The sequence below is a fragment of the Nomascus leucogenys genome, chromosome 19, assembly GCF_006542625.1.
Source record: "Nomascus leucogenys isolate Asia chromosome 19, Asia_NLE_v1, whole genome shotgun sequence".
NCBI classification, from domain to species: Eukaryota; Metazoa; Chordata; class Mammalia; order Primates; family Hylobatidae; genus Nomascus; species Nomascus leucogenys.
In genome coordinates, this window is record NC_044399.1 from 53,905,301 (window position 1) to 53,927,138 (window position 21,838).

Consider the following 21,838-nt stretch of genomic DNA (forward strand, 5'->3'; position numbering starts at 1 on the left):
GGTGGCAGGTGCCTATAATCCCAGCTACTCGGGAGGCTGAGGCAGGAGAATTGCTTGAACCCGGGAGGCGGAGGTTGCAGTGAGCAGAGATCGCACCATCACACTCCAGCCTGGGCAACAACAGCAAAACTCTGTCTCAAAAATAATAATAATAATAATAACAAGGGTATCAAAGATCTGAAATGTGATCATGTATATGAAGCTGCAGAATTATTGTATGTTGCCTTAGAATTGGAATCAATAACAGAAACAGAATTAGAACCAATCGTAGAAATTTTAAGTAGGTAGATTTTTTCCTCAATATTTGAAAGGATTTTCTGTTCATTCATTCATTCAACAAATTTATTGAGCACTTTCTTTGTGCCAAACACTGCACTAGGCACTGAGGGTGCATGATAGATAGGGTTCCTACTTTCATGAGATTTACAGTCTTATGGGAGAAAACAAATAATAAACAAGTAAATAAGCAACATAATCACAGATGGTAGCAGAAACCAGGAAGGAAAGAATAGGGAATGAATAGAGAATAGCAGGAAGTGTCTGCTTTTAAAATCTCGAGGGATGGCTGGGTGAGGCGGCTCATGCCTATAATCCCAGCACTTTGGGAGGCCAAGGTGGGCAGATCATCTGAGGTCAGGAGTTCAAGACCAGCCTGGCCAACATGGTGAAACCCTATCTCTACTAAAAATACAAACATTAGCTGCGTGTGGTGGTGCATGCCTGTAATCCCAGCTACTCGGGAGGCTGAGGCAGGAGAATCGCTTGAAACTGGGTGACAGAGATTGCAATGAACCAAGATGGCACCATTGCACTCCAGCCTGGGCAACAAGAGTGAAACTCCGTCTCAAAAAATATAAACAAAATAAAATAAAATGGTGAGGAAAAACCTCTCTGAGGAGGTGACATTTGTGCCAAAACCTACATGACAACAAGTGTGGGGTTGTGTGAACACTTTGGGTCAGAGAGATCAACAGGTGCAAAGGCCCTGAGACTGGAAAGAGTTTGACTTGTTCCCAGAACCGAAAGGAACCAGGATCAGAGATGTGGTGAGCAAGAAACGGGGAAAGTGAGATTATGAGATAAGGTTGAAGAGAGATACAGGAACCAGGGAATAAGATGTTGGCATCCTAAGGAATTTAGGATGTATTCTAACAGATGTGGGAAGCCATCCAAAGTTTTGAGAAGAAAAGTCACATGATCTGATGTATGTGTTTTAATGATCATTCCAGCTGCTCTGTGATCAAGGATCAGTGAGGGACCAGAGGGGAAGCAGGGAGCATATTTAGGAGGCTGCTGTAGTTTCCAGATGAGAGATGGCAGTACAGGCAATCTCCAACTTACAATAGATGGACTTGCAATTTTTCAACTCTGTGGTGGTGCAAAAGCAATACACATTCAGTAGAAACCGTACTTCAAGTACCCATACAACCACTCTGTTTTTCACTTTCAGTACAGTATTCAATAAATTACATGAGATGTTTGACACCTTATTATAAAATAGGCTTTGTATTAGATGACTTTGCCCAACTATAGACTAATGTAAGGTGGGCTAAGCTAACCTATGATGTTCAGTAGGTTAGAGGTATCAAATGCATTTTCAACTTAAGATATTTTCAATTTGTGATGGGTGTATCAGGAGATAACACCATCATAAATCGAGGAGCGTCTGGAGTGAAAATTAAGGGCGTAGAGTTGAGTTAGAGAGTTAATTGAAAATGCTTTTGAGATACCAGAGAAAGAATTTACTGATGAGTTGAATATGGAGTTTGAGAGATTAGAAGGAAAATGACTCAAGGATCCAAAAATGGACTTGGATGACAGGCACTGACTGAATGGCCACCTGAGAGGACACTGCAAAAGGGAACCTGAGACTAGGCTGACAGAATGGGCTGGAAAGACTAAGGTTGCATTTGAATCAGTGATGACAACAGAACTCCTGAAAATATGTGTCAAGCACCTACTTGGTGCTGCAGATCTACAAACCTCCAAAGAACAGGCCTTTGATTTGACACAATTCTTCTTTTTTTTTTGAGATGGAGTCTCACTCTGTTGCCCAGGCTGGAGGGCAGTGGCACGATCTCAGCTCACTGCAACCTTCGCCTCCCAGGTTCAAACAATTCTCCTGGCCAGGCACAGTGGCTCACGCCTGTAATCCCAGCACTTTGGAAGGCTGAGGCAGGCGGATCACGAGGTCAGGAGATCGAGACCATCCTGGCTAACACAATGAAACCCCGTCTCTACTAAAAATACAAAAAATTAGCCCAGCGTGGTGGCAGGCACCTGTAGTCCTAGCTACTTGGGAGGCTGAGGCAGGAGAATGGTGTGAACCCGGGAGGTGGAGCTTGCAGTGAGCCAAGATGGCGCCACCGCACTCCAGCCTGGGCGACAGAGTGAGACTCCATTTAAAAAAAAAAAAAAAAATTATCCTGCCTCAGCCTCCCAAGTAACTGGGATTACAGGCATGTGCCACCATGCCCAGCTGATTTTTTGTATTTGTAGTAGAGACAGGGGTCTCACCATAACATGTTGACCAGCCTAGTCTTGAACTCCTGACCTCAGGTGATCTGCCTGCCTCGGCCTCCGAAAGCACTGGGATTACAGGCATGAGCCACCATGCCCAGCCAATTTGGCACAATTCTTAAGCTGTAAGTGGTTATAGAAACTTACAGTGCTCCCAGTGGCAAAGTTGTATATATACTTTAAAGATAGATAGATGATAGATAGATAGATAGATGATAGATAGATAGATAGATAGATAGATGATAGATCACACATACACAGCTTATAAAATTGTGGACCTTTTCTCATTACTTAAAATATAGAAGGCACCCATGATTCCAATGCACATAATACACATTAATACCCAACAGACACAAATACCACACATTTTACTCAAGGCAGCACAACATTCTCATCTCGTTATATCATCAGAAAAAATCTATCCCTTAAAAGACAAGTTTTTGAAATTCAATGACCTTAAGACGTTTCCATGTCAGAATGGATTTCAAAAATGAATCTCTACCACTCCCAATAATATCACTTTCCATTATGAAAAAATTCCTGCCCTCAAGTATCATAAATATTGAGTCCTAATAGCAGAACACATGAGGATTTAACCATGGCAGGAATTTTTGTTAGAATATATTGATCTTAAACAGATAACCAGGCCCAAACCGCAGACAACTGTTAAGTCTAACTCTGTTGTGTTGTCAGCCACTGTATCCTATATGATACTGGCAATAATTAAACATAGGATTTAAACTCCAAATCACAAACAGCTTACACTCAGCTGCACCACTCAAGCTATAACTAGGCCACACAAAGTAGCACTGACTCAATTAAGTGTACGTGGGAACCTCACCCTGGGTCCTTTTCTCAACATTAAATTGATTTTACATTTAATTTTCTTTGTGGCAAGAAAGAAAAGAGGAGCAAGAAATAAGCAGCAATGTTGGCCGGCAGGTGTGGTTTTGCATATTTCTTATTCAGAGACCTAGTCTGCGGTTTCAGCCCCGATGGGGTGTTTTGTCTAACTGTCTGGGCTGTAACGCGTGTTGTCCCACAAACAATTTGTCACACCATAAGAGTTGCATATTTGGGGACAGAGATGTCACATACCATATGGCAAAATGTGCTAACCTTGCCAATCAAGATCTTTGGCCACAGGTAATTTCTTGAACTGAATGTCATGAACTCATCAGAATTCTGGTGCCCACTGAGGAACGGGTGATAACCTCTACCAGCCAGAGTCAGCCTGGAAGACACGCTTGTTAAAACCCACAAAATGTAAATGGCTAAAGAGTTTTCATACGGTAGCAACTTTTTGAATGATTCTTTGGAGAAAACGATGTCTGGAAAAGAAAGATTTTACTACCAGATGCAGGTTTTGGCGGAAAAAACCTTAATGATGTTAGGATGTCTTAAAAAATATCTACTTTTGATTTTTTTCCCATTCAACATTTGTTTTATGCAGCTGTGCTGGTGAAATGTCTTCAGAGAAAACTGCACAGTTTTCAGGATAATGGAGTCAGCCAGTTGAACCAAGCCTTGCAGACAATGCAGGGTCGATTGATCAAGCGTGCTCTCATCAGAATGATTCCATGCGGTCAGGAGTAGGCATCTGGGGAGCTTTTTTTTTAAAAAATCATACTGGCATTCTGCTTATTTTTATCCACAAGAGAAAAGTAATTATGAGCTTTTGAGTAAACAGGACAGAGAAGCCACACAAAAATATGGGCCTGCCAATGCGGAGAAGCAATGGAGAAGAGACTTGCGGGAGATTAATGTTGGGGCCAGAAAGGGAAGGCTAGAAATGGGGAAGGGCAAGTCAGAAAACCTTCCAAAATAATTTTTAAAAAGATATTCAGTCCAGGCACAGTGGCTCACACCTGTATTCCCATCACTATGGGAGGCCGAGGTGGGCGGATCACTTGAAGTCAGGAGTTTGAGACCAGCCTGGCCAACATGGTGAAATCCTGTCTCCACTAAAAATACAAAAATTAGCCAGGAGTGGTGGTGGGTGCCTTTAATCCCAGCTTCTTGGGAGTCTGAGGTAGGAGAATCGCTTAAATCTAGGAGGCAGAGGCTGCAGTAAGCAGACATTGTGTCACTGCACTCCAGTCTGGGTGACAGAGCAAGACTGTGTCTCAAAAAAAAAAAAAAAAAAAAAAGATATTCAGAGTATGGTAAAGGGGAGGATGGAAATATTCAGAGTATGGTAAAGGGGAGGATGGAAGAAAAACCACCTGGGCCCCTCTGGGAGCTCTTTCTTCCTGAGTCATAAAACCGTTCTGGTTTTCCCTTCTCTGGAACCACTGTCCACAATCTAGAAACAATGTGTTCTTATTTCCAGTTTTGGAAAAATAACCATAAAAATAATGTTAGGGTAGTTTTAATACAAAAGAGAGGAAATTTTCATTGCAGCAAATTAATCCGGATATTGGGGAAATGGCCAAATGCTAAGATGGTGGGGAACCAGCAGTGACGATTGCGTCCCCAAAAGTACTACTCCTTGTTTTTGGTCCCAGCCGCCTGCGCATGTGCTTTGGTCTTACATAGGAATGGTTAAGAACAGGTTTACTTTAGAGTTCATTCAATGGAACAAATATCTATTGCATATTTACTATGGCCTTCCTGCAGATTTAGGGATGTGGCATGGGCAGATTTTCTACGGCAGCGCCAGCACTTTGATCTTCCAGGGGCCCTGGCATCTGTTCTTGTCATCTGCACATTCATAGGCACGTAGCAAGGCAAACGGCAAGACCAAGGAACAGCAATCTGAATCCCCAATGAGTTGTATGGTTTGCCTAAGCTAACAGAGTTGAGATTTCTGCTTATTGCAATGATGGCATCTCGCTAATGCCAGCCAAGAGGCAATCACCTCATTTGGATTATAAAATATTCTATATGCTGCTAAACAGAGAATACTGTTTTAGAGATGAATCCTAAATTTCCTAGGCTTGCTGGCCTTTGTTTGCAGTATTATGGGCCAAATTATGACGGTTCTCAGCCCCTGCATGGAACGTTCACCAGCATCTCCTCAAAGGCTCTCCCCAGTTAACAAAAGGGTGCCAGGGTAGTTGCAGCTTCTAGTGCTCAGGAACAAGCCCACCCTTCCTCTCCTGCTCAAGTTTCGTGCCACCGTGAGGTGCTGGCAGCCACTGTGAGAGCCTTGCCCTGCGATGCCTAGCTTTCGTCTGTAGCAGCGTCTCTGAGATTTCAGAATGCCAGTGCTATTCCGTGGATCAGGAAGGCCAGCATGGCCCACACGCCAAATCTTGCACCCTGAGCTCAGAAGCCACTTGCTCAACCCCAAGCCTCCAAGATGTTTCATGAACACAGATCCTGCGGCTTTTGTCTTGAGCTATTTTGTGGGGGTCATGTGCTTTCCAGCTTGCCAGCCTGCCCAATCCACTCTGTTTCATTACTCTCTGGCCCCCATAGGCCATTCATTTGTGAGCCCTCCGTTCAACCAGTGGATTGGCTGCCGGTGAAACTGCAAGTACTGTAGCAAGTTATGGAGAAGGGGAATGGTTTGGGGGAGGTAGGGGATGTCTACTACCCCCTAAGGTCCCACTCTGGGAAGTCATCTTCACCATGGAAACATTCCCCTCCCAGACTCTGGAAAGACCGAGGGTTCACTCTGGGTAAGAGTCATGGGGTTAAAGATGATGTCCATCTAGATGGGAAGGGGATGTAGGTTGGGAGACCATGGTTCTGTGTCCGTCTCTGTCATTCACTGGCTGTCTTATCTGTAGTGGTCACCCCACCTCTCTAGGCCTTGTCAATAGAATCAGGGTCTCACCCAGCAGGCGTCTGAGTTCCTTTTGAGCTCTCAATGTTCTAAGGATGTGATACTGTGATAAAAAATGGAGTCAGTTTTCTATCTTTTGATGAGAAAGCTTTATACTTGTCAATAAAGGAATCATTATTATCTAAGTCAGGAAAGTTTTTACAGCCTTTAAAATATATACAAAAACCCAAGAGAAGTGAAAACATGACCACAGACCACACAAAAATTTGTTTAGGAATGCTTATATCAGTGTTCTTCATAACAGCCCAAAATGTGGAAATAACCCAAAAATGTCCATCAATTGATGAATGGATGAACAAAATGTGGTATAATCATACAATGAAATATATATATATATATACATATTTTCCTTTAAGTTAGACTTGCTTTAGACAATGTAGTATTATTTGGCAATAAAAGGGAATAAAGGATTGGTACATACTACAACATGTGTGAACCTTGAAAACAGGATGCTAATGAAAGAAGCCAGACACACACACAAACACACTCGCGCACACACACACACACACACACACAAAGGCCACATAGTGTATGATTCTATTTATATGAAATGTCCAGAATTGGCAAATCCATAGAGACAGAAAGTAGATTCGTGGTTGCCAAGGGCTGTGGGGAGTGGTGACTAGGGATTGGGTGCTAATGTGTAAGAAGTTTTCTGGGCTGGGTGCAGAGGCACACGTCTGTAATCCCAGCACTTTGGGAGGATAAGACAGGTGGGCCTGGGCAAGATGGGGAAACCCTGTCTCTATAAAAAATACTAAAATTAGCTGGATGTGGTGGTGCACGCTGATAATCCCAGCTATTTGTGGGGGAAGCAGGGTCTGGGAGGGAGGTGGAAGGATAGCTTCAGTCCGGGAGGCCAAGGCTGCAACAAGCCAAGACCATGCCACTGCACTGTAGCCTGGGTGATAGAGAGAGATCCTGATCCTGTCTCAAAAAGAAAAAAAAAAGTTTTCTTTTATTTAATTGTCTAGTATGAATATGTCACATTGTGTTTATCGATCATCTGTTGATGGACAATTGGGTTGTTTTTGCTTTTGGGTTATTATTAATAATGCTGCTATGACCATTCATGCACAAGTTTTTGTATAAACATATGCCTTTAATTCTCTTGGGTATATACCTAGGAGTGGAGCTGGGTCATATGGTAACTTTATGTTTAACTTTTTGAGGTACTGTGAAACTGTTTTCCAAAGTGGCTGCACAATTTTATATTCCCTCTAACAATATACGAAGGTTCCAATCTCCACGGCCACGCCAACGGTGTTATTTTCCATTTAAAAGAAATTTATTATAGCATCCTAGTGAGTGTGAAGTGGTATCTAATGTGGCTTTGATTTTTACCTCCCTGATGGCTAATTATGTAGAGCATCTTTTCATGTGTGTATTGGCCATTCGTATATTAGAGAAGTGTCTATTCACATGTTTTGACCACTTTTAAGTTGAGCTATTTGTCTCTTTATTGTTGAATAGTAAGAGTCTTTCATATATTTTAGATACTAGACCCTTACCAAATATAGGATTTGCATATATTTTCTCCCATTCTGTAGGTTGTTTTTTTACTTTCTTGATAGTCTCTTTTGACACACAAAAATGTTTAATTTTGATGAAGTCTGATTTTTCTCTCTTTTTTTAGTTGTTTGTGCTTTCAATGTCATAACTAAAAAAACCATTGCCAGCCAAGCGCAGTCGCTCATGCCTGTAATCCCAGCACTTTGGGAGGCTGAGGCAGGCGGATTACTTGAGGTCAGGAGTTCAAGACCAGCATGTCCAACATGGTGAAACTCCATCTTGACTAAAAATAAAAAAGTTGGCTGAGTGTAGTGGCCCGCACCTGTGGTCCCAGCCACTCAGGAGACTGAGGCAGGAGAATCGCTTGAACCCAGGAGGCAGAGGTTGCAGGGAGCCGAGAACACACCACTGCACTCCAGCCTGGGTGACAGAGCAAGATTCTGTCTCAAAATAAAAACGAAAACAAAATTGCTAAATCCAAGGTCGCAAAGATATATACTTATGTTTGCTTCTAAGGGTTTTACACTTTTAGCTTTTACACTTAGGTCTTTTGATCCATTCTAATTCTTGTATATGGTGTGAGGTAGGGTTCCAGATTCATTTGTTTGCCTGTGGATAAGCAGTTGTACCAGCACCAATTGTTGAAAAGAAACATTCTTATCCTATTGAATGGGCTTGATATTCTAGTTGAAAATCAATTACCATAGATGTACGGGTTTATTTTTGGAATCTCAATTCTGCTCCATTGGTCTCTATGCCTAGTCTATGCCAGCACTACACTGTCTTGTTTACTTAAGCTTTGTAGTAAGTTTTGAAATCAGGAAGTATGAATCTTCAATTTTGTTCATTTTCAAGATTGTTTTGGTTATTCTGGGTTAAAAACTTTTAATACACCTTCCATCCACTTTGAGAAACTGTGTTCTCTCTCTGAGATGCCTTATAAAGAAGTAAAGAGACCAAACAATAATGACATTATTACAGACTATTCTGTACTTTACCTGTATACCCTTGCTTCTCTGACTTGGGTAAACTGCTCAGTCTGAAATTACAGAAGAATATCTCTTTCTCTTTCTCTTTATCTCTCTCTCTCTCTCTCTCTCCCTCTCCCTCTCCCTCTCCCTCTCCATTTCACTACATATCCCCATGGACTTGTACAATATTTCCCCATCTGTAAAACCCAGAATCCATGTCCATATAAACATGGTAAAAGGCACCTATGTTCCCTTTCTGCCAATGTCATGCTTCCTGTACACATTCTGTGATAATTCTAAAAAGGCTACAATCCCTTTGAGTCTTGTATTTCTCATAAAGAACAAGTTTAGGCCTTGGGCCAACTATTTCCACTTGGGTTTAACGTCTATGAGAAGTTTAACTCTTTCTAGAGAATCAAAATAGCACGCAGCAGTTACAAAGTGAAAATAAGAAGAAAATCAGGTGCTAATTTAAGAGTCAGAGGTGATGTACATTTCTGAAAATAAATTAGTTGTTTCTTTATCCACATTTGAAATCAAATGGAAATAAAGGACTTAAACTATCTGTTCTTCACAGATAAAATGCTGTATGGTCATGACCCTGGGAATAATCCTATGTTTGATTTGGGTGCTTTGCAGAGCCTAAAAAATAGAAATGTATGGTTCTCTCTGTGAGTTGATCCTGGAGTCAGTACCTTAGCCCTTTTTGTTCTGATCAATACTTGTCACTAAACTAGATATAACAAAGGTTTTCAAAAATGTTACAGGAAAGCCTAAGGCAGCATGAACAATCTGGCACTATCAGAGCCACAAGAAGCACCCAGCTGCTCTCTCAAAGTTTTAACAGCTATACTGGGGGCAATCGATTTGGTTCTAAGGGCCTTTTCTGCTTTAATTGGCTTTCCTAGAACGTGCCTGAAGGTCCCTGTAACAGCAGCCACCCAAGAGAAAAGCATGAGCCTGGGCGAACCTGCTGCTTCAACTGCTCCCTCAATCCCGCCCTCTTTAATTGAGGAGCTGCCCTCCACTAAAGGAAGACATCAAGTCCTGGAGGCAAGGAAGGCCTGTATTTAAAGAGGCACTGACTTTAGGCAGCTGTGACTCCTCTATCCCTTTATCCTCTATAACAGAAACAACTCTCAAGAAATTCTCCGAGATGAAAATAACCTCAGCTGAGGAAGTTCAATTTGGAGAGACTCGATGTGTTCAGTTTAGGACAGAAAATGTTACGAGATACCACAAATCTATGAACCCATAACTGGCTTACATGGGATAAAAAGTAGCACGCTTTAACTTCTAAATATATTCTTCAAATACCAGGCCAAGTTCAAACAGAGACTAACATGAGATGGGGAATTTAATATTATTACCTAATCCCGGAAAGTAAAATGAAACAGACAACAATGTTACAGTTGCAACCCTAGCTGTAAGGTTAGGACTGATTTAGAGGGAAAAAATGTATATTTTTAGATTCTATTTCACAGGATATCCAATAATATGGCAAACATTGGGATCAGATTTGATGACAAATAATGCTGGCCATGAGAAGCAGCAGGTGGCATGATGCTAAACATGTTTTGGGTGTGTCTCATTATTAAAATATTCTAGAATAGAAAAGAGAGGTCAATGGAGGTGCCAGCCCTGTGCTGGTTCCTAGTAGCTGTGGAAGTCCTTGAGTTTGCTGTCCTGTGTCCATTTAAACTTTTCTGCCTAAGTTTCTTTCTTTTTTTCTTTTTTTTCTCCGAAACAGAGTCTTGCTCTGTCACCCAAGCTGGGGTGCAGTGGTGCAATTTCTGCTCACTGCAACCTCTGCGTCCCGGGTTCAAGCAATTCTCCTGCCTCAGCATCTTAAGTAGCTAGGATTACAGGTGCATGCCACCATGCCTGGTTAATTTTTTTTTTTTTTTTTTTTGAGACAGAGTTTTGCTCTTGTTGCCCAGGCCAGAGTGCAATGGTGAAATCTCGGCTCACCGCAACCTCTGCCTCCCGGGCTCAAGTAATTCTCCTGCCTCAGCCTCCCAAGTAGCTGGGATTACAGGTATGTGCCACCATGCCTGGCCAATTTTTTTTTTTTTTTTTTTGTATTTTTAGTAGAGACGGGGCTTCTCCATGTTGGTCAGGCTGGTCTCGAACTCCTGACCTCAGGTGATCTGCCTGCCTCGGCCTCCCAAAGTGCTGGGATTACAGGTGTGAGCCACCGAGCCCGGCCAATTTTTGTGTTTTTAGTAGAGATGGGGTTTTACCATGTTGGCCAGACCAGGCTGGTCTCGAACTCCTGACCTCGTGATTCACTCATCTCAGCCTCCCAAAGTGCTGGGATTACAGGAATGAGCCACCGTGCCCCGCCCCAAGTTTCTTTCAAAGATCCCCTTTCTTCCTCCTCACTTTGACCATCCCACAATGCCTCCTGAGGTGTGGGAGTGGATCTCCCTCAGAGACAGCAGCCCCTTCAGCCTTTGGTCCTCTTCCCTCCTCGACTTCAGCCTGAGTTTCCCAGAGAAATTTTTCCTCAGGAGTTTGCCTTTCTCTATCCCGTTGAAAATCACACTCCTGGAGAAAAGATCAGAGGAGCACGACCCTGTAAAAATCAGTCTGCTTGGGAATTACTTTTGACTCTGGGCAGGGATCATGACAGGGTCCAAAATAGCAGCTTATTCCTCTCTCCAGGGAAAACATAAGCCTGAAATGGTCTGACACCACACAAAGGGTTTAACTCAAACATAAACCAAGAGCAGCCTAACAACCACAGATTTGTGATAATGTTACAAAGAGAACGTTCTAGAACTCTCTCCAAACCACTGACACTTTGTGATGGGACTTAGAAGGTTTAAACACAGGTCTGTTAAAACACACAGATTTTAAGGTTAAACAAGCAAACAATGGAAGTGGAATTTTAATTGAATTGAATTTTTAAAAAAACACACAAGGAAGGCTTAGAGCTGTGCTCATTAACCAGCCCCACTGTAGCCACTAGCCATATGATATGTGTTGCACACTTAAAATGTAGCCAGTGTGACTAAGGAACTGACTTTTAAATGTTACTTAATATCAATTAATTTAAATGTAAATTTAAAAATGGAAGCAGTGGCCGCGCGCGGTGGCTCACGCTTGTAATCCCAGCACTTTGGGAGGCCGAGGCGGGCGGATCACGAGGTCAGGAGATCAAGACCACGGTGAAACCCCGTCTCTACTAAACATACAAAAAAAAATTAGCCGGGCTTGGTGGCGGGCGCCTGTAGTCCCAGCTACTTGGGAGGCTGAGGCAGGAGAATGGCGTGAACCCGGGAGGCGGAGCTTGCAGTGAGCCGAGATTGCGCCACTGCACTCCAGCCTGGGCAACAGAGCGAGACTCTGTCTCAAAAAAATAAAATAAAATAAAATAAAAATAAAAATGGAAGCAGTGTAAAATATTTTTCTGGTAGACAACTTTATTGCTCTGGTGGGACTTGATTTTAACTGTTGTATCAGGTAAGATATTAGTGTTGTAGCGTACATGTTATTAGCACATGTGTTATTTCTGGTATTCGCTATTAACTCTGAAAATATTGATTACATGTTGAAATATAATATTTTGCATATATTGGGTTAGGTAAAGTATATTGTTGAAATTAATTTCACCTGTTTATTTTTCTTTTTTGAGATGGGATCTTACTATGCTGTTCAATCTGAAATCAAACTCCTGGGCTCAAGCAATTCTCCTGCCTTAGCCTCCCTAGTAGCTGAGACTATAGGTAAACTTTGGAATATGACAAATCTAAATTCAAATCCTGATCCCAAGCATTACTAGCTGTGTGACCTGGAACAAGTTTCTTAACACCTCTGAGCTTCAGTTTCCTCATCTCTAGAATGGGGTGATAACTGTACTGTCCTCATAGAGACATTGGGAGGATAATAAGAGAAAGCTGTGAAAAGGTGATCAATGTATTTCAGCTAATACGCTCCCAAGCCTCCTTCTTCCTGGCCTTGTATCACATGTCTGTGATTTTATGCTAATGTCAAGGCTTCTTCTGGTCTCTGTGTTAGTGTAGCAGCTATCAACCTGGCCTCTGAAGTCACAGTACCACGATTCAAATTCCAGTTTTACCTCTTGTTAGCTGTGCAATTGAAGACAAGTTGTTTAACCTTTGAAGCCACTGTTTTCTCATCTGTTGAGAGAGAGACAGAGACAGAGAAAATGAAAAGACTCTCTTTCCCAGGATGGTTGTGGGGATGATGGGACAGATTCAGAGGCTGAGCTTATGAACTCTTTCAGGGGCTGCTAGCTTGCATATAAATGCACGTAAAAACTAAGAAAGATGGTTAATAAAATTGCAACAAAATCATGATCTTTTTCAGCCTCTTTCCCTACCTCTACCCTACCCCACCCTGAGGAAATCTGCTGGGACCCCAAAGCCCTCACACCTTTTGTGAATGCCCAAAGGCATCTCACGGGCCCCTCCCAGCTGCCTCCTGAGAATCCTCTCCTTGTCACTGGAAGTTCTGCTTAGGTCTCCCCGGCTGCACTATTCCCTGGTCCACTCTGATGGCCCTGTGGGGCTTGCTGTGGTGAAGCCAGTCTTTCTCCCATGCCAGTCATGCTGAGCTGGAGGAAATGCCCTCCATGCGCCAGCACTGTGATTTGTAACTTGGCCACAGATTACCTGCTGAGCCTCAATTTTCTCCCCTGTAAAATGGGGCAATAACTGTGTCACCCTCATAGAGACGTTGGGAGGATGAATTAGCTAAAGCTGCAAACACATGACCACGTGGGCCTGGCCCTTCTAGTCCTTCCGCTGACAGCCTCTTGCTTCGCTCTGGTCTCTCACTTTCCAAATCCTCCCTACCCTCACCCTGCTGAGGACCACAGTCCCGGGGTCAGGGCTGCTTGGCCATACTCCTCACCAGCTTCGAACGAGGGATTGTAGGGGAGGGGACAATGTCTGGTGCAGTCATCAACCCCGTGTGTCCATCTTCTTATCGCCTATAAGGTTCTCTGGGCACTGGGCAGAGAGTCCCAGAGAGGGGTTCCAGCCCCACTCAAAGACCCCTCCAGACTGCTACTTCTCCCTTAGCCCTCATCCCCATCTGGCTCCCATGACCTCCCAAGTCCCTCTGCAACTGTTTTCTAATTCATCCTTCTCTTCCCACTGCACTGCCTCAGTTCAGACCCTCAACATCTCTCCCCGGAATGAAGTTCCTCTTGTGGCTGGTCCCTGCTTTCAGTTTTGCCCTGATCTGATCCATCCTCCCACCTACCATCCACACAACTGCACATCTGCCATGGTTCCCCTGCTTGAAACGCTTCAGTTCCCACCCCACCCCTAAGCTCCTTAACATGGCTTGCAAGCCCCTCTGGGCTCTGCCTGTCACTTCCCTGGCTCTTTTCTCTTGCAGGGAGCTTTGCCTGGAGAGATATGACACACACAGTGAGCTGTTTCCCACCTCCATGCCTTGGCTCACCCTGTCCTGCTGCCTGGAATTCCTGTCCCTTGTCCCTGCTGCCTTTCTTTGCTGGACCTGATCTAATTCCACTTTGCTTTACAACAAATCTGTTTGTGTCTATTTCTTTTTCTTAGCCATGAATTCCCTTAGGTAGAGCATTGCATTCTATTCATATTTATATCTCATAACACAGTTGCTGCCAGAAGGTAAATGTGTGTTGAATGAATGGGGGGCAGGCAGCACATGATAACTTTAAATGAGCGTGACAGGGTGGGATTTTCTTCCCCTCTCACCCTCCTCTGCCCTGAGTCCCCACCCTTTGCTGGGAAAATATCTTTTGCACAATGAAGCAGAGGCAGCTGTTAGCATAATAACTCATGGATGCAGTGCTATGAAAAGTGGTTAATATTTGCAGGATAAATGTGGTTTGGGCTGTGGGGAGTTTCTCTGGGAAGAACCTAAAGAATCTACTGCTGCCTCTGACTGAAAGCCATTAGCTGAGAACCTGGGGTCCTGGGAAGACTGGGTCCAATGGGCAGAGGGGACTGGGGCTGACGGGACACATAGAAGAAAAATTCATTAGACTCCAGAGTGGGCTCTAATATGGACTGGCAGTGACGTGGCAGAAGAGGAAGCAAGTATCTGGCCCTGTCCTCACCCTTAACAAAGTCATCTCACATAAATAAGAGAGTTCATTTAAAAATAAATAAATAGTGGACTGGGTGCACGTGCAGGGATCAGAAGCCGGTTGGTGGGTGAGAGGTTTTCTCGCTCTAGGGAGATTCTTCAAGCAATCACTATGTCGACAGACACAGGTGTTTCCCTTCCTTCATATGAGGAAGATCAGGGATCCAAACGCATTCGAAAAGCTAAAGAGGCACCATTCATACCCGTTGGAATAGCAGGTTTTGCAGCAACTGTTGCATATGGATTATACAAACTGAAGAGCAGGGGAAATACTAAAATGTCCATTCATCTGATCCACGTGCGTGTGGCAGCCCAAGGCTTTGTTGTAGGGGCAATGACTGTCGGTATGGGCTATTCCATGTATCGGGAATTCTGGGCAAAACCTAAGCCTTAGAAGAAGAGATGCTGTCTTGGTCTTGGAGGAGCTTGCTTTAGTTAGACGTCTCATTATTGAAGTTACCTATTATTGTTGGAAATAAACTAATTTGTATGGGTTTAGATGGTAACATGGCATTTTGAATATTGGCTTCCTTTCTTGCAGGCTTGATTTGCCTGGTGACCGAATTACTAGTGACTAGTTTACTAACTAGGTCATTCAAGGAAGTCAAGTTAACTTAAACATGTCACCTAAATGCACTTGATGGTGTTGAAATGTCCACCTTCTTAAATTTTTAAGATGAACTTAGTTCTAAAGAAGATAACAGGCCAATCCGGAAGGTACTCCCAGTTTGCTGCAGAATCTCACATATTTGGGATGTTGTATAAGAGTCCTATTTGCCCCAGTTAATTCAACTTTTGTCTGCCTGTTTTGTGGACTGGCTGGCTCTGTTAGAACTCTGTCCAAAAAGTGCGTGGAATATAACTTGTAAAGCTTCCCACAATCGACAATATATGTGCATGTGTTTAAACCAAATCCAGAAACCTTAAACAATAGAGCTGCATAATAGTAGTATTTATTAAAGAATCACAATTGTAAACATGAGAATAACTTAAGGATTCTAGTTTACTTTTTTGTAATTGCAAATTATATTTTTACTGCTGATATATTAGAATAATTTTTAAATGTCATCTTGAAATAGAAATATGTATTTTAAGCACTCATGCAAAGGTAAATGAACACTTTTTAAATGTGTGTGTTGCTTATTTTTTCCATAAGAATTGTAAACATTGAACTGAACAAATTACCTATAACAGATTTGATTAATGACTTATGAGCAAGCTGGTTAGGCCAGACCATATACCCAAACTTTTATATAATATACAGAAGGCTATTACACTTGTGAAATTCTCTTGTCTAATCTGAATTTACATTCCATGGTGATAACATGGTATATGTATTGTTATTAAAGTAAGTGACCCATGGCAAAAAAATGAATAAATAAATAAATAAATAGTAACATAAAGGGTAGGTGCTTGAGAGGAGGGATACCCCAGTCTCCATGATGTGATCATTACACACTGCACACCTGTATCAAAACGTCTCATGTACTCCACAAATATATTACACCTACAGGGTACCCACAAAAAACTTAAAAAAAATGTGGCTGGGTACAGTGGCTCACACCTGCAATCTCAACACTTTGGGAAGCAGAGACGGGAGAATTGCTTGAGCCCAAGAGTTTGAGACCAGCCTGGGCAACATGGTGAAACCCGTCTCTACAAAAAATATAAAAATTAGTCAGGTGTGGTGGTGCACACCTGTAATCCCAGCTACTCAGGAGGCTGAGGCAGGAGGATTGCTTGAGCCTGGGAGGAGGAGACTATATAAGCAAAGATGGCGCCACTGCACTCCAGCCTGGGCAACAGCATGAGACTTTGTACCAAAAATAATTTTTTAAAATTAAATAATAAATATTCCCCACAAAAAAATCATAGTTGATATTTGTAGTTTAGAATGACAGAATTGTCTTCTGGAGTTATATAGAAAGTAAAGGTTTTCTTACCACCCATCCATCTAAGAGACTGCATGTAGTTACATTCCTATTGACACCATTAACCTCCAGGTCAAAATTCAGATGCCCAAGTCCCAGTCTCCCCACTTGCAAAAATAACTAGGCTGATAACTTTACCATAGGTCAACTCAATGAACGAAAGCACCATAGTATAGTGGCAAGGACAACAGAGTACGAAACGGATTCTAATGTGAACTCTGCCAATAATCTGCAATGAGACCTTTTTCTAAGTTAAAACTTTTCCAGACATCAGTTTTTTAATATGTTCAATGGAGATATTACTACTTGTTATATTGAGTTCAGAGGGATATTGAAGAGACAAAATGAGGCATTAGATTCAAAAGCCCATCAAAAAGGTTAGGCGCTGTGCGTATTCAAGATAAGTTTTTTTTTTTGACCCATTGATTAAATAACTAATGTTTGAAAGCTTTATTTGTTCCATGGGCTGTAGAGCAGGTGCCTAACTGAGGCAGGTACCTATGTGTTGGTAGAGGGACAAAGGGGAGGTGGCGTGGGGGAGAAGCAAGAGGAGGGAATGTGGAAATGAGAAAGATGTGTCCTTTGTCACAGGAGAGATGAAAGCACATAAAGCAATAAGTCTCATGCAGAGGGTGTTAAGCACCAAAGAAAACAGGTAAAGTATTTCTAGAGGAGGGATTACTTCTCATCATGGAGATCACTGTCATTCACAACCAGCCACACTAAGCTCCTGGGGGGTTAGCGGAGGCACGTGGATTTGGGGTAGCCAGCTCTATTCTCTATAGGTTTTATTGTGATGTACCTCAGATCTAAAGTTAGACTAATTGAGTGAGGTGGTGTTACAGCTGTTTAGAGAACACTGTAGCCAAAAGGTCTGATTCCATAAGAAATAAACCCACCTGTCAAGAAGAAAGAAAGCAACAGCAAAGCTCATCACAGACACACGAGACACCATCCAAGTGACTTTCAGCGATGCTTTTCCAGCCTGAGCTTAAACATACACCTGCATAAAGAGAAAAATGGAGAATGAGTCCAAGGGCTTGGAGCTGAAGGGAACAAAGAAAGGCCATTTGGGAAAAGTGCAGCAGTTGTTTTCAAAATGGCCTGAGCTTTTTCTCCGCACCCAAGGGAATATGGTACTGAAAGCGAGTCTCTTCTTCTCCCATTACTGGGTGTTCACTAAGCCTCAACGGCATCCACAGTCCTTCGGGACTAACCTGGGGCTTACGTGGAGACAAGAAGTGGGAAAGTTTCCCGATAATCCCACCACAAATATTTCCTGTGACTCCAACGGGCTCTCACAATAATTTCAGCTACGGGACTTCTCACGATTTCTTTGTGATCAAGAGCTTAGTCCAGGCTCTGACATTTTGGTCAGGAACACTTGTCCCTTAAATTCCTCCCTGAGTTTTCCTTTGCTCCCTTCCTTTCCCTTCTACCTAGTCTCTGAAGGCTGCATTACAAATGCTCCCTCTTGAGTGTGCTTGGGATTATTTATGGGTCCTACACATCCTTTGATTGTCTGTCAGTCGAGCTATTAACAGGGACTGATACATTATAAATGTCAACTGTGGGAATAAAGCTGAACACATCTATAGCCCTTTCCAGCATTCCTTCACAGTTATTTTGAGGAAACACTCTTATTCTAAAGTGGTGTGTCAGCTGGGATCTGGCCTCTCACGTGGCTTTTGAAGCATGCCCTTTGGGTCTGTGTTACTCCCTTCCATTCTCACTTATATGGTCTGTTTCACAATACCTTATCTCTAGAAGAGTATCTAGAAAACTGGTAGTGGTTGCACACACACAAAAATCCCAGACTTTTAATTCAGGTTTTAAAAATAGTCTCCTTGTTTTCTGTGTATATTAGTTTACTTTACCTGCTGTGACAAATTACCACAAACTTGGTGGCTTCAAATAACACACTTTTATTCTCCAATAGTTCTGGGGGTCAGAATGTAAAATCAGTTTCATTGGCCCAAGATCATGGCATCGATAGGGCTGCACTCCTTCTGGAGGCTTTTGGGGAGAATCCTTTTTCTTATCTTTTGAGCTTCTAGAGCTGTACTCTTTGCATTCCTTGGCTTGTGGCCCCTTCCTCCATCTTCAAGGCCAATAGCACAGCCTCTTGGCTTAATGTCCTATTTCCTTATTTGGTGTCAAGTCTCCCTCTGCCTCTCTCTTATAAGGTCATTTGTGATTGCATTTAGGTCACACCAAGTTAATCTAGGAAACTCTCTCCATCGAAAATTCCTTAACTTAATCACATCTACAAAGCCTCTTTTGACACTTAAGTTAGTATTCACAGGTGTTAGGGATTAGGACCTGGATCTCTTTGGTGGCCACTATTCAGTCTACTGTAGTAGACTGGCAAATGTGTACTGGCAAATGCACAGTAATTTACAGCATTTACCTTCTGCTGGGGATCTGAAACACTGCTCAGGAAATGTGCTACACCCTTTGGTTCTCGCTGGCATACTATGGATTTAGGATAACCCACCGTCTTAGTCTCTTTTGTGCTGCTATAACAGAATACCTGAGACTGGGTAATTTATAATGAACAGAAATTGACTGGCTCACAATTCTGGAAGCTGGGAAGGCCAAGAGGGGCTGGCATCTGGAGAGGGGCTTCTTGCTGTGCCATCCCAAGGTGGAAGGTGGAAGGGCAAAAGAGAGAGATAAAAGGGGGCCAAAAACACCCTTTTATAACAAACGCATTTCCATGATAAGAGTATTAACCCATTTCTGCCTGAGGTTGCAATTTTTTGAATTTTTGCAATCAGACCTTGAGCAGTAGACATAAATAACTCCCACATGCTTAGCGTTCCAATAATGGAACACTAGGCATAAATGGGTTTTAATCCATTTACTTCCCCCTCATGGCCTAATCACCTCTCATTAGGCCCCAACTCCCAACACTGCTGCCTGAGGATTAAGTTTCCAACATGTGGTTTTTGGGAGGCATCAAACCATAGCACCTACCATCATGCAGTTAGGGAAAAATGGGTTAAAAAAATCTAAGCATCATTAGTGCATAAAACCTTTTTGTGTTAATTATGGTGAGGCATCACTAAAAACAACAACAAAAAAGAACAAAACCCTTCCACTTAAGCAGCTCCAGATTCTAGGTTTGCAATCTCTGGGAGAAGTAGATGGAAGTGTTCCAGGAGCAAAGGCCACTCTCCAGGCCCACTCTTAACATTTACAAGGCCAGTGCAAGAGAACAAATGAAGGCTGGCAGCGCATATGTCTAGAATGTTTAAAAACATAAGCCAAGCTAGCATAATATTAAATAAAATACATTATCTCCTTCTACTTTGGCCCATAGACCTTCATAATGACCTGAAAGCTGTATTTGAACTTAAAATTTTGGGATTTCCCGTGTTTTGGCAGGGAATTTTGAGGTTACGTGTGAACAGCCATCCATAGCCTCTGGCCCCTGGCTATTCCTCTCTTCTCTTCCCATCTTTCTATCCAGCACTTCCAGGGGCTCATAATCATGTGTGAACCTGCCAACCTACACATCTGAAGCTCCATCTTCAACCTCCATAAAGAGCTGTTTTTTGGCCAACTGTCAGGGCTAGGGGTTAGTTCAGCAGCAGCACTGTCTGCCCTTAGACAGGCAGACCAAAGAAAGAGGACTGAGCAGGCCCTTGAAGAGCTGATTCATTCCTCTTTCAGGGTCAGTTGGGCAGAGAATTCAGAATTCTAAGAAGGCAGATCATGAACTAGAACAGTACTTTTCTGGTGAAAAATGATTTTTTTAAAAAAGTTCACTCTACTGTGGATCCACATTTTTGTAAAATATAATTTAAATGTTTCAGCAGTGTTAAATTGCCATAGAAAGTACCACTTACTCTCACTTTCTATACTTAGCTCATCCTGGACTAGTAGTAAACAGATCACACTTTGCGTGTCATTAGACTAGAAGATGAGGCATGGGTGAATTCGTGTTCTATGCTGCATCTCAAATCACCACCAACTTAATGGCTTACAACAACACATGTCCGTTATCTCATGATTTCCTTGGGTCAAGAGTCTGAGTGTGGCTTAACTGGGTCCTCTGCTCAGGGTCTCACTGGACTGCAGTCAAGGTGTCAACCAGGGCTGCAGTTTCATCTGAGGTTCAGAGTCCTCTTTCAAGCTCACGTGGTCATTGGCAGAATTCATTTCCCTGTGGCTACAGAACTAATGGCAACTTGACTCTTCAAGACCAGCAGAATCTCTCTTTTCATGAAGGGTTCAGCCCTCTCTTAAAGGATTTCACCTTACTAAGTAAGGTCCATCCAGGACAATCTTTTTTTGTTAACTTATAGTTAACTGATGAGAAACGATAATTATATCTGCAAATCCCTCCACTTTTGCCATATGATGTAACCTAAGCACAGAGTGTGATTTATAGGTCACACCCCACACTCAGAGAGGTGGAAGATAGAGAATGCATGAATCTTGGGTGCCATCTTAGAATTCCTTCTACCACAGTGGGCTTAAGGGGGGCACATCCCTTTAGCCCATGGACTCCTCTTCTCATAGAAAGGAAAAGTCTAGAGTATGACCCTCTAAAGCTCAGGCAAAGGGCAGAGATCCCTCATGACACAGTCTCAGAGAGATACTGCACCCTCCCTAACAGTTTAGGATTGGATCTGTGTCAACATCTCCTTCACGTAGCCCAGACTCCAATGCTGAAATATACTCCTTCCAAGGACTGCTCGCTGCATTTCTTCTAACATTTCCTGCCTTTGCCTAACCATAGTAGTTACTTTTGAACAAACAGGATTTTCTTTTTTCATTCCCATTTTTTTTTTTTTATTTCTTGAGACAGGGTCTCACTCTTTCCCCAAAGCTGGATTGGCTGGAGTGCTGTGGTGCAAATATGGCTCACTGCAGTTTCAACCTCCTGGGCTCAAGCAATCCTCCATCTCAGCCTCCCAAGCAGCTGGGACTACAGACATGTGCTACCACAACTGGCTGATTTTTAATTTTTTTTGTAAAGACAGGGTCTCTTT

The 21,838-nt window shown here is 42.7% G+C and overlaps 1 long non-coding RNA gene and 1 pseudogene across 1 annotated transcript in view; one reads left to right on the forward strand and one right to left on the reverse strand.

The window, feature by feature from the left end:
* Window positions 1–21,838, reverse strand: part of LOC105738608 — a 110,357-nt gene that overhangs the window by 21,105 nt on the left and 67,414 nt on the right. The window contains exons 8-10 of the long non-coding RNA XR_004027020.1: window positions 19,413–19,467; window positions 17,735–17,838; window positions 12,881–12,941 (exon numbers count right to left, since the gene is read on the reverse strand). This is a non-coding gene — a long non-coding RNA (uncharacterized LOC105738608). The remainder of the gene's footprint in view (window positions 1–12,880; window positions 12,942–17,734; window positions 17,839–19,412; window positions 19,468–21,838) is intronic.
* Window positions 15,002–15,298, forward strand: LOC115831523 (annotated as a pseudogene).